The sequence below is a fragment of the Ambystoma mexicanum genome, chromosome 4p (assembly GCF_040938575.1).
Source record: "Ambystoma mexicanum isolate Mex_15411 chromosome 4p, UKY_AmexF1_1, whole genome shotgun sequence".
In the NCBI taxonomy this organism is placed as follows: domain Eukaryota; kingdom Metazoa; phylum Chordata; class Amphibia; order Caudata; family Ambystomatidae; genus Ambystoma; species Ambystoma mexicanum.
The window spans coordinates 157,086,151-157,099,146 of record NC_090927.1 but is presented as its reverse complement, the minus strand read 5'-3'; positions in this window follow the sequence as shown (position 1 = coordinate 157,099,146).

Below are 12,996 nucleotides of genomic sequence, written 5' to 3'. Positions count from 1 at the left end.
TCTTAACGGTGATCTGGTTCAGGGCGCGATAATCTATACAAGTTCTAAGGTCCCCTTCTTTTTTTGGAACGAAGAACAAAGCTGAGGAAGCAGGGGACCTGGAAGGACGAATAAACCCATTCGCTAGGTATTGATCCAGGTATTGTCGGAGGTGAAGATTCTCAGGCTCGGTGAGGGCATAAATTCTACTACAAGGAGGAGTAGATCCAGGTATCAGGTCTATCTGGCAGTCATAAGACCTATGAGGAGGTAGAGAGTTAGCCTGATCCTTCCGGAAAACATCTTGGAATTCTAGGTATTCAGGAGGTAACTGGGGAGCCTCCGAGGAAATTGCTGCCAGTGCAACACCAGGTCGAGGGTGACAAGTAGAGACACATTCTGGAAACTGAACCGTTCTTGCTCGCCAATCGATCTGAGGATTGTGCTTCTCTAACCAAGGAATTCCTAGAATAATCTGGAACTGAGGGGCCTTGATCACATCGAACACGATCTTCTCATGGTGTCCATCTTGACTTACTAGCGTCACTTCTTGGGTGGTATGCGTTACTGGTCCGGAGGCTATTTCCGTACCATCCACCGTAGCAATGACGTCCTTTACAGCCTTTGGACAAAGAGTCAGATTCATCCTCAAAACCATTTCATGATCCACATAATTGCCGATGGCACCGCTGTCGACGTAAGCTTCAATCGCATGTAATCGATCCGGATGTTCAGGGCTAATGAGGACCATAGGTATCACGAAATGCGAGGTCACGGAACTGGTTTTAACGCTCGGCAAGAGGACCTCTATTCTTGTCGGGCGAGGTCGTTTCCCTGCTCAGAGTTTGTGACCCTGGTTACTGCAGCTCCTACTGCCTTCTTGGCTGGTTTCACCGGACAGTCTCGAAGAAAGTGCCCCGAGTTTCCGCAATAGAGGCATAATTGCAGCTGTTTTCTCCTTTCCCGCTCCTTTTGTGTTAGTGGTCCTTTCAGGCCCCCTATTTGCATGGGTTCCCCGGAGTCTACTCCTTTGGTAGGAGTTGGTGGTTTGGAAAATACTCGAGCATCAAACTTGGAACGATCGGCCTTCCTGTTCTGCAGTCTGTGGTCAATTTGAACGACTAAGTCAATATAGTCCGAACAGTCTTGCGGGGGATTCACTATTTGGGCTAACACATCTTTGAGCTCTCCACGTAGACCTCTATAAAACAGCGTCATCCTTTTGTCCTCAGGCCATCGAGTTTCCACTATCAGTCTGTTGAAAGACGCAATATAAGCCAAAAGGTCTTGATTACCCTGTCACAATGAAAGGAGCTCATTGTCCAAGGCCTGCCCCTGTGAATGTCTTGCAAACAGTTTTTCCATACTGAGCTGAAAAGCTTGAAAATCATGGAGAACCGGATCATCTTGATTAACTAGAGGGATCGACCAGTCTGCCGCATTGCCACTAAGGTACGAAAGCACGAAAGCTACCTTAGCTTGATCAGTTGGAAAGGCTGCTGGCCGGCATAAGAAGTGCAACCGGCACTGATTAATAAATACTGCAAACCTCTTTGGGTCACCAGAAAATCGTTCGGGCAGAGCCAGAGGTACATTCCCGGGTAGGTTGATCTGCACTGGGTTCGTAGAGGATGTTGAAGGAAGATTTGCCCCTGATGCGGGTAACGGAGTTTGTCCGGCTTGTGACTGTAGCAATTGTCTAGCGAGATCGTCTGTTCGCTCCTTGGAAATAATCAGTTCCCTTCTTAGAGCATTCGTTTCCTGACGGGCTGCATGCACTTCTGCTCTTAGTTCCCCAAGTAACTGGGCTAGCTGGTCGGTATCCGAGGTTTCCATAGCGCCTGGGTAGGAGTTTTGCGATAGGCTTTGCGTTCTGTAACGCTCACCTGATTCCCGCAGAGGCGCCGGTCTTGACTGGGTGAATGCCGTATCTTCAAAGGTGATGTGTAACACACGGTTGGCTCTTTGGGCTGGACCTCTGTGCACTGTATGTCTGACTCGAAGAGTAATATGTCTGCAGATAGAAAATATGGGATTAATGAACTGGGGTTATTGGGTGCCTCTCTCCTCTTCCCTTTCTCTTCTCCTGTAGAACCCCAAAGGTTAACATCCTCACCTTAGGTAAGTGAACGCCGAGCTCTCCATCTGCCTCGGGGCAGGGTGCCGTAACCAGTTTCTTCACTGGATAAGGGTGCAGGCCTCTTGACCTCAGAGGACTGCTGTCCGTCGTTAACTGCACGAACGGTAAGTTCTGGGCACTTCAAATGTCTTAAAAGTCTTTTGTAATGATATCTCTTGTTTTGCAGGGTTCTGGCGATGGCGGATGGCGGGCTGATGAGAGTTGAGGATCGAACCCGCGTGAGGAATAGAAGCGCCTGGAAGCACATAAGTAAGCGCTTGTAGCCTGCTTCACGATGCGCACTAACTGTCCCTTTTATCTTGCAGGTACAAGTTCGGAGCTTTAGAGAAGCTGAAGGGTGCTGGAATACCCACTGGATTCGGCGTGGGAAGGAGTAATGGCACGTGAGTAATAAAGTTGCCCAATGTCTTTAAACGCACCTTCTTTTGTCTTTCAGATGCGGGATGCAGCGCCGAAGGCCTCCGGAGCGTGCGAAGAGCTGGTAAGCTTTTGTCTTTCAGATGCCGGAATGCAGTGCGAAGACCTCCGGAGCATGCGAAGAGTAGGTAAGCCTTTGTCTTTCAGATGCCGGAATGCAGCGCGAGGCGTTGGTGACAGCCGATGGACCAGGTAAGAGATGCGCTGCCACTGAAGACCGTAGTGCTAACCTGTTCTTTCTTTGTCTTTACAGGTGCTGCTGAAGACTGGATTCCAGGATGGTAAGCCTTTGTTCCCTTAGGCCCAGGATCAGAAGCAGAAGACACGATGAGCGTTCTGCTGCAGAGAATGCAGAATAACGCAAAGCAAGATTCATCCATCGGGTGTGGTTTAAATAGCCTCCTGTAGTGCTTAGGTGTCTCCTTCCACAGCCACGCCTAGGTAAGAAAAGAGTTCCTGCTTTCCAGAAGAGTTCCAGTGTTCTGAACCTAGGGAGTGGCTCCTGCCCCACCCAACAGGAAAAGTAGTCCCAAACAGAAGAGGATCAGGGGTTCAACTGGCAGGTAAGTAAGCAGCATGGTCTGCTGCAGGTAAGTCCACCCAAGCATTATGAGCCCGGCGCTTCCAGCGCTGGGACTGGGCATCTTTGTGAGCCTGGTGCCACTGGCGCCAGCACAGGGTCCAAAAGGTCCCAATTGGGACTGGCTGGCACTCGGAACCGGGGTTATGGGTCTGCTTCCAAGGGAGTCGGGCAAGTCCTGATCTTTTGGAAGCAAAGATCATGACATGGACAGAACATAAATCTAATGTCGGCATAGGCATAGGCAATATCAAGTCTCCAGCTGCACGACATTTCAACGAAAAGCACCACACAATTGCACAGATGCATTTCAAGAGGGGGAGACTATAATAACTGCTTACTTCAGAGGGAAATGTATTGGATACATCTGCTGGACACTGTTCATCCCAAGGGGATGAATGAAGATTATTATCTGAACTGTTTTATCTAATGGGTGTTGAACTGCACAGTGATTCCTCTATGTTTTCATAAACATATTCTTAAATGTATTGGCTGTGTTTTGAGGTGTAATGAACACAGGATTGGGAGACACTATTTGTACATCTCTAAATTCCATTTGTTCCCATCTGTAATCAGAAGTTGTCTCCTAGTGACATTGTATGTCTACTCCACGGCTATTGGTATAGTCGAACAAAGGGTGGGGGCACAAACCTGCTTAGGCTTAAATAGTGCAGTTTAGGTGGTGGCCGTGATTCCTACAGGGATCGCAGCCACGAGGGGAACTGAACTCCGTGACTATAGTACTTCTGTTATATGAATGGGACCATGGGGACCTCATATATATTTGTTGGTAGATGAATTTGGGGACTGTATACTAATTTAAGTCAGTGGGTTTGAGATGGAGTCACTGGGCTGATGTGGGGGACTTTTTCTAAAATAGTGAGTATCTCGTTTGCAAGCTTAATGTCAGGTTGCATTGTACATGTATTTTAACCAGGCAGTGTGTGTGAAAAGGAGTTGCATATGGAACATTTAAATATAATAAAAATGTCATAGTAAAAGATTATGGATACATTGGGGGACTCTTAGACTCACACCATTTAGTTTTTGTCTGTAGGTCATTAAGGTATTGCAGTTTGTTTTTTTCTGTTTACCCAGAACAAGTCGGTACTCAATGCTTATCCCAACAGTTTAACGAGGGATTAACCCAAAACTGACATTTGAAAATGTAATTTTCTGAATTGCAAGAGACAGATGTACTGATATTGGTGGTGAGTAATGTACACATAATATTCATGGTGAGGGGCGCATCTCAAAGTGGACTTACATTTTGAGAGGACCTCATAGGATATGAGGAAGAGGTTCAAATATAACATGTGGATGATGATAGATATTTCAAGAATAAGTTGGTATGATGATAATTTGCCTGTTTGGGTCCGAGTAACGGAAGGAATTAATAGCAGTTACAGTAATATCCACTGATATGAAGATGTCATCTTTCTGCTCTACTCTAGGACGTTAATCTTTACTATGTAACCACATTAGGATACTACAGTTGTTTTACCCTTTGACATTGGGTATGATAAGGTTATTGTCATGATCTCTGCTTCCAAAGGGTCAGGGTTTTCCCAACTCCCTTGGAAGCAGATCCATAACCCAGGTTCCGAGTGCCAACCAGTCCCAATTGGGACCTTTTGGACCCAGTCCTGGCGCCAGTGGCACCAGGCTCATAAATATGCCCAGTCCCAGCGCTGGAAGCGCCGGGCTCATAATGCTTGGGTGGACTTACCTGCAGCAGACCATGCTGCTTACTTGCCTGCCAGTTGAGCCTCTGATCCTGTTCTGTTTGGAACTACTTTTCCTGTTGGGTGGGGCAGGAGCCACTCCCTAGGTTCAGAACACTGGAACTCTTCTGGAAAGCAGGAACTCTTTTCTTACCTAGGCGTGGCTGTGGAAGGAGACACCTAAGCACTACAGGAGGCTATTTAAACCACACCCGATGGATGAATCTTGCTTTGCGTTATTCTGCATCCTCTGCAGCAGAACGCTCATCGTGTCTTCTGCATCTGATCCTGGGCCTAAGGAAAAAGGCTTACCATCCTGAATCCAGTCTTCAGCAACACCTATAAAGACAAGAAAGAACAGGTTAGCATTATGGTCTTCATTGACAGCGCTTCACTTACCTGGTCCATCGGCTGTCACAAACGCCTCGCGCTGCATTCCGGCATCTGAAAGACAAAGGCTTACCTACTCTTCGTGCGCTCCGGAGGTCTTCGCACTGCATTCCGGCATCTGAAAGACAAAAGCTTACCAACTCTTCGCACGCTCCGGAGGCCTTCGGCGCTGCATCCCGCATCTGAAAGACAAAACAAGGTGCGTTTAAAGACATTGGGGAACTTTAATACTCACGTGCCATTACTCCTTTCCACATCTAACCCAGTGGGTATTCCGGCACCCTGCAGCCGCTCCGAACTTGTACCTACAAAATAAAAAGACAGTTAGAGCGCATCGTGAAGCAGGCAACAAGCGCTTACTTACGTGCTTCCAGGCGCTTCTATTCATCACACGGGCTCCATCTTCAACTCACTTCAGCCCGTCATCCGCCATCGCCGGAACCCTGCAAAACAAGAGACATCATTACTAAAGACTTTTAAAGTCATTAGAATTACTCGAAACTTACCGTTCGTGCAGTAAACGACGGACAGCAGTCCTCTGAAGTCAAGAGGCCTGCTCCCCTTATCCAGTGAAGAAACTGGTTACAGCACCCTGCCCCGAGGCAGATGGAGAGCACGGCGTTCACTTACCTAAGACATCTTACCCTTCGAGTCAGACATACAGTGCACAGAAGTCCAGCCCAAAGAGCCAGCCGTGTGTTACACATCACCTTTGAAGATACGGTATACGCCCAGTCAAGACCGGCGCCTCTACGGGAATCAGGTGAGCGTTACAGAACGCAAAGCCTACCGCAAAACTCCCGTCCAGGCGCTTTGGAAACCTCGGATACCGACCAGCTAGCCCAGTTACTTGGGGAACTAAGGGCAGAAGTGCATGCAGCCCGTCAGGAAACGAACGCTCTAAGAAGGGAACTGATTATTTCCAAGGAGCGAACAGATGATCTCGCTAGACAATTGCTACAGTCACAAACCGGACAGACCCCGTTACCCGCATCTGGGGGAAATCTTCCTTCTACATTCTCTATGAATCCAGTGCAGATCAACCTACCTGGGAATGTACCTCTGGCTCCGCCCGAACGATTTTCTGGTGACCCAAAGAGGTTTGCAGTATTTATCAATCAGTGCCGGTTGCATTTCTTATGCCGGCCAGCAGCCTTTCCAACTGATCAAGCTAAAGTAGCTTTCGTGCTTTCGTACCTTAGTGGCAATGCGGCAGACTGGTCGATCCCTCTAGTAAATCAAGATGATCCGGTCCTCCATGATTTTCAAGCTTTTCAGCTCAGTATGGAAAAACTGTTCGCAAGACATTCACAGGGGCAGGCCTTGGACAATGAGCTTCTTTCGTTGCGACAAGGTAATCAAGACCTTTTGGCTTATATTGCGTCTTTCAACAGACTGATAGTGGAAACTCAATGGCCTGAGGACAAAAGGATTACGCTGTTTTATAGAGGTCTACGTGGAGAGCTCAAAGATGTGTTAGCCCAAGTAGTGAATCCCCCACAAGATTGTTCGGACTATATAGACTTAATCGTTCAAATAGATCACAGTCTGCAGAACAGGAAGGCTGATCGTTCCAAGTTTGATGCTCGAGTATTTTCCAAACCGCCAACTCCTTCCAAAGGAGTAGACTCCGGGGAACCCATGCAAATAGGGGGCCTGAAAGGTCCTCTAACACAAAAGGAGCGGGAAAGGAGAAAACAGTTGCAATTATGCCTCTATTGCGGAAACTCAGGGCACTTTCTTCGAGACTGTCCGGTGAAACCTGCCAAGAAGGCAGTAGGAGCTGCAGTTACCAAAGTTACAAACTCTGAGCAGGGAAACGACCTCGCCCGACAAGAATAGAGGTCCTCTTGCCGAGCGTGAAAACCAGTTCCGTGACCTCTCATTTCGTGATACCTATGGTCCTCATTAGCCCTGATAATCCGGATCGATTACATGCAATTGAAGCTTACGTCGACAGCGGTGCCATCGGCAATTAGGTGGATCATGAAATGGTTTTGAGGATGAATCTAACTCTTTGTCCCAAGGCTGTAAAGGACGTCATTACTACGGTGGATGGAACGGAGATAGCCTCCGGACCAGTAACGCATACCACTCAAGAAGTGACGCTAGTAAGTCAAGATGGACACCATGAGAAGATCGTGTTCGATGTGATCAAGGCTCCTCAGTTTCAGATTATTCTAGGAATACCTTGGTTAGAGAAACACAATCCTCTGATCGATTGGCGAGCAAGAACGGTCCAGTTTCCAGAATGTGTCTCTACTTGTCACCCTCCACCTGGTGTTGCACTGGCAGCAATTTCTTCAGAGACTCCCCAGTTACCTCCCGAATACCTAGAATTCCAAGACGTTTTCCGGAAGGACCAGGCTAACTCTTTACCTCCTCATAGGTCTTATGACTGCCAGATAGACCTGATACCTGGATCTACTCCTCCTTGTAGTAGAATTTATGCCCTCACCGAGTCTGAGAACCTTCACCTTCGACAATACCTGGATCAATACCTGGCAAATGGGTTTATTCGTCCTTCTAAGTCCCCTGCTTCTTCAGCTTTGTTCTTCGTTCCAAAAAAGGAAGGAGACCTTAGAACTTGTATAGATTATCGCTCCCTGAACCAGATCACCGTCAAGAATAGATATCCGTTACCTTTGATCCCTGAACTCCTGGACCAAGTCAGAAAAGCATGCATATATACAAAGCTGGATCTTAGAGGAGTCTACCACTTGGTACGAGTAAAAGAGGGCGATGAATGGAAGACGGCCTTCCGCACCAAATATGGGCTATTTGAATATCAGGTCATGCCCTTCGGACTTTGCAATGCCCCGGCCGCCTTTCAATATTTTATGAACGATGTCCTCAGAGAGCTCATAGATGTGTGTGTTGTTGTTTACATTGACGACATCCTCGTTTATTCTTCATCGGAATCTGAACATCGGAAACACGTGAAAATGGTCCTCGAAAGATTGCGTCAACACAAACTTTTCGCTAAGTTGGAAAAATGTGTTTTCAACGTGACTGAAGTTGAATTCTTGGGATTCATATTATCACCTGGCGGAGTGCGTATGGATTCAAAGAAGGTCGATGCAGTTCTCAAATGGCCATCACCATCCTCCGTAAAAGGTGTGCAAAGCATGTTAGGCTTCGCTAACTTTTACCGCAGGTTTATCCCCGAATTTTCTCGAATAGTCCAGCCCATCACTGCCTTGTTAAAGAAAAACAAACGTTTTGAATGGTCTACCGAGGCGGAACAAGCTTTCCATGATTTGAAGACTAAATTTATCTCTGCACCAATCTTAAAACACCCTCGCCCCGAACTCCCCTACATCGTGGAAACTGATGCTTCAAGCCTTGCCATGGGGGCAGTTCTATCACAAAAGGACCCGGTAACCAATCAGTTGCATCCCTTGGCATTTTGGTCCCGCAAATTCTCGCCTCCTGAAATCAATTACACGATTACTGACAAGGAACTTCTGGCTATCAAGTCTGCCTTTAAGGCTTGGCGGCATTATCTGCTGGGGGCCCGACACACCGTTACTGTGATTACGGATCACCGAAACCTGCAATATTTGAAAACCGCAAAAGCCCAATCCTCTAGACAACTCCGTTGGGCATTATTCTTTGCCGAGTTTGACTTCATAATTACCTATCGACCTGGTACAAAAAACGGTAAAGCTGATGCCCTTTCTCGGATGGGAGTGGAAGAACACTTGATCAACCCTAAACCTGTACCAATCATTCCCGAACAAAGAATTCTGGGTGTAATCGCCACACAATCCATAGAGGAAGTTAAGGATGAAGCCAGGCAACTTGTAACTCCAGCAGACATACAGAATTGGCATCTGCAGGGAAAGGACTTTGCAGTAAAGGACAACTTATTGTATTTCCAAGAACGATTATACCTGCCCAGCACAGATTTACAGAAAAAAGTAATCTCTTGTTATTACGATTCTTTAATGGAAGGACATCCCGGTATGGCCAAGACCTCAGAAAAGATCAAGCGCTACTTCTGGTGGCCGTCTTGGAAAAAAGATATCAGAGACTTTATAATGTCCTGTGGAGTATGCGCCCAAAACAAGAGTCAAAAGGAAAGACCAGCAGGCCTCTTACGCCCTATTGACATCCCACCTTGCCCTTGGCATACACTTTCTATGGACTTCATCACCGATCTACCTCCATGCTCCGGATATAATACGATTCTAGTAATCGTGGTCTTATTCTCCAAGATGTCGCATTTCATTCCGCTCAAAGGCTTGCCAACAGCAGCAACTCTGGCCCGAGAATTTCTCGAAAACATCGTCCGACTGCACGGTTTTCCTTCGGTTCTAATTTCGGATCGAGGTAGTCAATTTATTTCTCATTTTTGGCGAAGTTGCTGTCGGTCGGCTCAAATTGATGTGAGACTATCGACCAGTCACCACACTCAGACCGACGGACAAACCGAGAGGACCAATCAAACTCTGGAACAGTATTTACGCTGCATGCTGCAACAAACTGAAAAAACTTGGAAAGACATCCTTTGGATAGCCGAATATGCCTACAATAACTCTGTCCATTCGGGAACTGGGAAAACCCCGTTTTTTCTTTTATACGGCAGTCACCCTCGAACCTCGGAGTTGGATCCCCTCCAAGATCTTGAAACACCAGCAGTAGACTACCTGCATTCTACAATCACCCAAGCCTTTAAGGAAGCTGTTTCTCACCTTCAAAGGGCTAAAGAACAATACAAGAAAGGAGCAGATCAACATCGGAAGGAAGCCCCTCAATATCAAGTAGGGGATCAAGTCTGGTTATCCACCAAATATCTACCTCTAAAAGGGCCACGCACATTCAACCCAAGGTACCTTGGTCCCTATTCCATCACTACCATAGTAAACCCAGTAGCGGTCAAGTTGGACTTGCCCCCGCACATGAAGATACATCCGGTCTTCCACGTCTCTCTATTAAAACCCGTGCAACCTCAAACCCGACTAATTAAATCTCCAAAACCCATCCTAGTTGATGGAGAACTCGAGTTTGAAGTCAAAAGCATTCTGGACTCCAAGATCTCCAAATCTAAACTATTTTACCTAATTGACTGGAAAGGCTACGGCCCCCAAAAGAGATCCTGGGAACCTGCTGAATATGTCCACGCTCCTCGCATAATCAAAAGATTTCGCCGAACATTTCCTGACAAGCCAAAACCCCCAGAGAAGCCCGGTTTGGGAGGGGCCTTGAGGGGGGGTACTGTCATGATCTCTGCTTCCAAAAGGTCAGGGTTTTCCCAACTCCCTTGGAAGCAGATCCATAACCCAGGTTCCGAGTGCCAACCAGTCCCAATTGGGACCTTTTGGACCCAGTCCTGGCGCCAGTGGCACCAGGCTCATAAATATGCCCAGTCCCAGCGCTGGAAGCGCCGGGCTCATAATGCTTGGGTGGACTTACCTGCAGCAGACCATGCTGCTTAGTTGCCTGCCAGTTGAGCCTCTGATCCTCTTCTGTTTGGAACTACTTTTTCTGTTGGGTGGGGCAGGAGCCACTCCCTAGGTTCAGAACACTGGAACTCTTCTGGAAAGCAGGAACTCTTTTCTTACCTAGGCGTGGCTGTGGAAGGAGACACCTAAGCACTACAGGAGGCTATTTAAACCACACCCGATGGATGAATCTTGCTTTGCGTTATTCTGCATCCTCTGCAGCAGAACGCTCATCGTGTCTTCTGCATCTGATCCTGGGCCTAAGGAAAAAGGCTTACCATCCTGAATCCAGTCTTCAGCAACACCTATAAAGACAAGAAAGAACAGGTTAGCATTACGGTCTTCAGTGACAGCGCTTCACTTACCTGGTCCATCGGCTGTCACCAACGCCTCGCGCTGCATTCCGGCATCTGAAAGACAAAGGCTTACCTACTCTTTGTGCGCTCCGGAGGTCTTCGCGCTGCATCCCGCATCTGAAAGACAAAACAAGGTGCGTTTAAAGACATTGGAGAACTTTAATACTCACGTGCCATTACTCCTTTCCACATCTAACCCAGTGGGTATTCCAGCACCCTGCAGCCGCTCCGAACTTGTACCTGCAAAATAAAAAGACAGTTAGAGCGCATCGTGAAGCAGGCAACAAGCGCTTACTTACGTGCTTCCAGGCGCTTCCATTCATCACACGGGCTCCATCTTCAACTCACTTCAGCTCGTCATCCGCCATCGCCGGAACCCCTGCAAAAACAAGAGACATCATTACTAAAGACTTTTAAAGACATTAGAATTACTCGAAACTTACCGTTCGTGCAGTAAACGACGGACAGCAGTCCTCTGAAGTCAAGAGGCCTGCTCCCCTTATCCAGTGAAGAAACTGGTTACAGCACCCTGCCCCGAGGCAGATGGAAAGCACGGCGTTCACTTACCTAAGGTGAGAGCGTTAACCTTTGGGGTTCTACAGGAGAAGAGAAAGGGAAGAAGAGAGAGACATTCAATAACCCAGTTCATTAATCCCATATTTTCTATCTGCAGACATCTTACCCTTCGAGTCAGACATACAGTGCACAGAGGTCCAGCCCAAAGAGCCAGCCGTGTGTTACACATCACCTTTGAAGATACGGTATACGCCCAGTCAAGACCGGCGCCTCTACGGGAATCAGGTGAGCGTTACACTTTCCTTCAGCTTTCAAACATGCTACCATAATCCCTATCCTGAAGAAACCTTCTGCTAACCCTCTTGTTGCCTCCACCTTCCGGCCAATCTCCCTTCTCCCCTTTATTTCCAAGCTCCTCAAGCACCTTGCCTACTCTCAACTTTCTGCTTTCGTCTCATCACCCTCCCTCCTCCCTGCCTCTCAATCTGGTTTCCGCCCTAAACACTCCACTGAGACAGCCCTCACCTATATCCTCAACTCTCTCCTCATGGCTCGCTACACTAAGCAATCTTCAAATCTCATCCTCCTTGATCTTTCTTCAGCTTTTGAGACCGTGGATCACCCCTTATTTCTTAGCACTCTGTCCTCCTTCAGCTTCAAAGACTCAACAAAGTTCTCTTCTGGCTCACCTCTTACCTCTCCAATTGATCCTTCACTGTATCATGGGGCGGCCGCACCTCCTCCAGCCTCCCCCTCAACTATGGCGTCCCTCAGGGTTCCGTGTTGGGACCCTTTCTTTTCTCTCTCTATACCTCCCTTCTCTCTCCAGTCATTTCTTCTTTCGGCATCTTCCACCACTTCTACGCTGATGACACCCAACTCTTTCTTTCCTTCTCATCCTTCACATTTGACCTGCACCTAACTCTTTCTTTCTGCCTCACAGCCATAAAAGATTGGATGTCATCCCACTTTCTTTCCCTCAACACTGACAAGACTGAGGTGTGTTTCTTCCCTCCTAATACTCTCTCCCCTTCTCCCCCTCCCTTCATCCACTTTCCACCTTCCAACCTCCCCATATCTTCCCATGCCCGCAATCTCGGCCTCCACCTCGACTCCTCTCTCTCCTTCTCCAACCACATCTCTCTAACCTCTCGAGCTTGTCGGTACCACCTCTATAACATATGCAAGATCCGCACCTCTCTCACATTCCATGCTTCCAAACTCCTAATCTCCTCCCTCATTTTCTCCCGCCTATTCTGCTGCTCTTCTCTCCTCTTTGGACTCCCTGTCTCTCACCTAACTCCCCTAAAATCCATCTACCACTCCTCTATCCGTACTCTATGCCTCCTCGGACCTCGATACTCTATTTCTTCCTCTCTCTCTCAACTTAGCTGGTTTCAAAGGGTATATATTTGCTATTCCTTCATAAGCTTTTTCACTGATCACA